This window comes from Mus caroli, chromosome 9 (assembly GCF_900094665.2).
Source record: "Mus caroli chromosome 9, CAROLI_EIJ_v1.1, whole genome shotgun sequence".
Classification (NCBI taxonomy): domain Eukaryota; kingdom Metazoa; phylum Chordata; class Mammalia; order Rodentia; family Muridae; genus Mus; species Mus caroli.
This window is the reverse complement of record NC_034578.1, coordinates 90,851,496-90,856,802: the sequence shown is the minus strand read 5'-3', so window position 1 is coordinate 90,856,802 and position 5,307 is coordinate 90,851,496.

The window sequence follows — 5,307 nt, the reverse complement described above, 5'->3', positions numbered from 1 at the left end:
ATAGAAGTTTCAAATCTTTAAATCATATTTGTATTTGTTTTTAGTTTATGTCTCAGGAAGACTACATGGCATGTTTTTAAGTTTATTTACATTTAAATTTCCTNTTGTTATGCTTTTTGTGTTTAGTTATTTCAATCACCTGGGATTTAGTTTTTACATGCATTAGATGTGAGTATTCAACTTTCTTTCATTTTCTAAATTGAAAAATCAATTAGTCCACGTATCCCTAACCCCAATTGAAATGCCGTGTTTTATAAACTAGCTTTCTAAATATATTCACAGGTCTGTTTCTGGACCTTGTGCTGGATTTTCCTGATCTTGCCCCTTGTTTCTGGGTTAGCAGCACACTGTTCTAGTTCCAGTCTCTTTCTCCTATATTTTGCTATCTGATACAAAACTGCTCTTTTCAAAAGTTCTAATTATTTGAGAGGTAGGGACAATTTCAGTAGCCAGGGAGGCTTCGANCTTTGGCAGAGTGATACCTGTGAGTGCTGAATGAGTGAGCGCTTGGTACTCTGGGTACTGAATCTCATACTCTTACGGACTCCCAAAGATGGGGGCAAAAATGNCAATGTTCCTGGCTTTTCACTCCATTCCTTATGGTAGCTTAGTGTTTTGTATTGAATTATTTCATAAGTGTCATCATTATTATTTTGAGTAAATACTTCTAAGTCAACAGCATGTAGAACTCAAAAGGGACGAGAGTGAAGATTGACTCCTTCCAGTTTCTAAGAGTCAACCGTTTCTCTTGGTTTCCTCATGGCACCCAGCATGGACTCTGACCCGAGCTTTGTTGCTCTGTATGTTGGAACTCAGGCTATATCAGATAGGTCCTTTATGACATAGATGACTTATTACTTAGGTTTACGATCAATTTGTTTTAATAAATGCTTTTGATATGTGTAATCTCTCACGGGTCCAGAATAAAGATTGTCATCTTCAGTACAGTGAAATGGAAAACCTAACATTTGCATAATTTTGTTATTTGAAACTCTGGTCTGTATCTCTGCTTTGTTGTGTGACTGTTCATATGAGGTCAAGTTGTATATAATCTTTCTGAGTAATTGGAGCAGTCCCTTGACTATGTAAGAGGTCTAAAATCTTGATAGTCAATCCTGTAGTCTTATCCTACTAAACCAAAGAGTCTAACTAACTTTAGTTTTAAAAGTATAAGTTAACTGAAAATATTCAGGCCTTCTATATTGTTCAGTAATGATTCTTGTTATTCTGGGATCTTTTATGTGTACATGTGCCTATTCTACTATATAAACCTTCTAAAAATAATAAGGCATTGGGCATTTGTAGATATAAACCAGTCCTACTCCAATTGGTTGTGTTTTTTTGTGTAGCGTTGTAACTATTATCTGTTAGCATTATTCAATAGTATTTATTCTTGATAGCTGTGTGTTTGTTAAGCATATTGAAACTGTTGTCTGTGAACATTCTGCAGAAGTATAGCATCTGACAAAGGGACCTGGATAATATTTTTGAGATGCTAGGATGAAGAAATGAGAGTAGAAGAAACAGAATGGTCTCTAGAAATGCTTGACCTACGAGCTATTCCTTCTAGCCTTCTTAGCTGCTTAAAATCAACCATAAAAGGTTCATGGCACTAACTCCCTGCCACCTGCCACTTACTCTTCTATCTTACTTAGGGTTTCATTGCTGTGAAGAGCACCACGATCAAGGCAACTTTTATAAAGGACAACACTTAACTGGGCTGGCTTACAGTTTCAGAGGTTTGGCCCATTATCATCACGGCAGGAAGTATGACAACATCCAGGCATACATGGTGCNGGAGAAGGAGCTGAGAGTTCTATATCTTGATCTGAAGGCAGGCAGACAGGAGGAGGGTTTCTCTTGCACTGAGTGGAGCTTGAGCATAGGACTTCAAAGCCCACCCCCACAGTGACACACTTCCTTCAACAAGACTCCACCTATTCCAACAAAAGCTAATAGTGTCACTTACTGTGGGCCAAACATTCAAACTCATGAGTCTATGGGGACCAAACCTACTCAAAAACTACACCTCCCAGTGCAGGCTCAACTCAGACCAAATGTCTATAACTCTTCTTACCTTGGCAATCAGACACAGGAGAGAACAAACTCTTTGAGGTTTATTTAGTGATATCTTCAGGGAACATTGTTCCTAGACAAGGAAAGGGGGGATTTTCAGAGCCTTAATGAACACAGTAGTGCTTCCTCGGAATCTCAGCAATTGGAAAGTTGAAGATACCAGGAGTTTCTGACCAGCCTGTGTGTCATAGTGAGATTTTTGTCTCAAACCAACATGATAGAATTCTTTCCAAAAGTCACTAAAGCCAAGAGGCTATGTAGACATTGCTCTTGTATATTGGATACTAACTGAATGTGCTCCAACCTTGGCTCCCACTTGTATTCTGCTTCTATTTGTTTAAGATGCAGTTATATTTCACTGAGTTGTTAAAACACAGACTGGCTGATCTCTGTGCGTTCAAGGCCAGTTTGGTCTACAGGAGCTCTAGGATAACCAGGGCTATGTAGAAAGACCCTGTCTCAAAAACCAAACCAAATCAAAACAAAACAAATAACAATCAACAAACACAAAGAGTGGGAAANTGTAAGCAGCTGGCAGATATGAATAAAGGGACACTTATGTCCCTCGCTTTGGCTAGTATACTATTTAAGCAATTTGCACCAACAAACTCAATATTCCCCAGGAATTTCCTGCTGGGAGAAGAAAATCCAGAAGCCCTGGTGACAATCAAAGGAGGGGTTTGTCCACCAGAGGAGGAATCTAATCTGTCTCTTGGAGATGGATTTATAACTTTTGGGACAGCCTTATAGGAGAGACTGGAGCAGAGACTATTGTGGGCAGAATTGTACCTTGGCCAGACAGCTTGGTTCTTCCTATTTCTTGCCTTCTATTTAAATTCGACTCTCATTTAAGATTCCAAGTTGGACTTGGGATCTACTGGGTATCTTTGTACCTCTTCCAAAATGTGGCTACATTAAAAATTTTCCNTTGTTCTCTTTTCACTGTAAAAACATAGCTCTGCACATGACATTAGAGTACTTAAAACTTCAGGTTTGATTTATATTGTTAGATTGGTCTCTAAGAAATTTTGAGAAATTTCACAATGAACAAAACCACCTTAATAGCATTTGATANTGGGTGTCAAACATGCTCAGACATACCCAAGTATTATGGAAAGCACCAAAAAGGCTCTAGATGGGGCCCTGATATTGAATCAACCTCTCTGTGTGTGAATATGCATGTGTGTAATGTGCCCATGTTAACAAGTTCAAGGAAGACCCAGCCATCTAATTAATGAGAACCCTGTTTAAAGCTCTAATACTGAATAAGAATATTAGTAGCTTGAATAAAGCACTTGTGCCTTTATTATTCATTAGAAACTGGCAGTAAATAATAGGTTTGAATTTCACAGTCGTGAGGCTGCTAATCAAAGCACAGGGCATTGCTTAAGATCATAATTCATCATCCTTCACAGCGATAGCATAATGGGGCTTGGCTTTATGAATTGCTAACTGGGCACTAGTCTTGGACTGATTTAGAGGGTGAAAGGGTGGTAGCCACATAGCAAGATGGGAACACTGTCTTATATATCGGAGGGGCCTGTGATCCAGAGCCTACCCCAGGGATCAGCCCGGTATATCCACTGTCCTTGTCAGGAGTTAATTCCTGACAGTAGGTTGGAAAGAGAGTTTGTCTCTCAGCAAGAAGCCAGCTGGGAGGCAGAGGCTAGTTTTATTCTAACTCATTCTTTTTGATTCAGTGTTGGCTCCAATGGTTCAGCCCCCATCCCTTCACACACATTACTTTGTTTCATCTGGTAGGCCAAATTCCTCTTCTTTCTTCTTGTTCTTTTTACACGACCATTTGACTTTTTGTGAGGCTTCTTTTCTTTTTCTATTGTGTGCTTTTTTTTAGACACAAAGCAATCACCCCTTCCTTCTACTTGATGTGGGCAGAAATGAGATGCATACCTCCCCCCCAACCCCTCAGCCATCTTATGGTCTTCTTCCAATCTTTTAGTGTTTCCTCCATTTTTGTAGCACTTCCTAGAGTCTGGTCACCCCTGCCTGGAGGGATGAAGGGAGGTTGTGCCCCCTTGCTTGACTCAACGTCCCTTGTCTGAGACATCCTCCCAGATTTCTTTATTCCTTCAATGGCTTGTTGCGCCAGGCCCCTTTGGCTGTTTGTGAGTCTGAGGANCCATGCGTCCCCCTTATGGTAGCATTTCATACCTGCTGCACCCAGACAAGAGTGTAGTGCTCTCAGTTAGCGTGGTCAGAGNGGGTGCCTTGAAATGAAGCTATAGCCAATGCAATCATACTCCATAACAAAATTTATTAGGATGATGTCACATTAGAAAACCTCTCTCCTTGCCATATTTACCTGACAGGACAAGATTTTACTCAGTTGAATATAAAAGTTTCTCCCAGTTTCTACTATTTGGAAGCAAGAAAACAGACACGCAGGCAGGGTACCTGATCTCACAGGCCTAAGGCCTAAGAAGCACTCAGTGAAGCATGCATTAGTTTTAGCCTTTGGGCCTGAGAAAGAAATCNTTCTTCATCTCCCTCAAAAGTAAGCCCATCACATCTTGGGCTCCCAAGTCTGAAGCCTGCTCTTTGGAGCCTAATAGAACATCTGCACGTCAAGAGAAGCTAGGCTTGAGGTATCTTATGGCTTCAAAGGCACGAGTCATGCAGCTGAATTAAAAGCTAGGATGTTGGTCTCTTCAATGCGGCCACTCTGGGAATGGGGTAGGTCCTGACTGGTACTTGTCCTTGGTGCCTCAGTGTGGCCTAAATGTCATTAGCTCTGTTCTTTTTGCCCCTCTATTGCCAATCAGTCACAGATATTGGTGGAAAGGGTGAGGGGTCCTGCACAATCCTCCAACCCCATGTGGAAGGGTCATGCTGCAAAACATGACTTCCCAGCATGCAGAGGGAACCTGCCAGGAAGTTGTCCCAGTGCACACAAGGAAGAGAGGCTCACCATTTGAATAAAACACAGAATGTGGGAAAGAGACCAGCTTTCCCTGGAGAGAGTCCCCTTAAGCTNTCAAGAGCCTACACTTAACATGCACACACCCGGGGGCAAGCAGCTCCTTGGAGGAGTGGGAAGAACCGNATGGAGAGAGGACAACAGGGCCCCCAATTCATGTGAATTCTCCAAAGCCATCAAGAGTGGGTACTGAACACGCACTGGTTTCTGCATTTAGCCCTACGGTCAGAACAAGTGGAGTCAAGTTGAGAGCTAAGGCTTATCATTTATGCTCAGGAGCTTTTTTTTTTTTT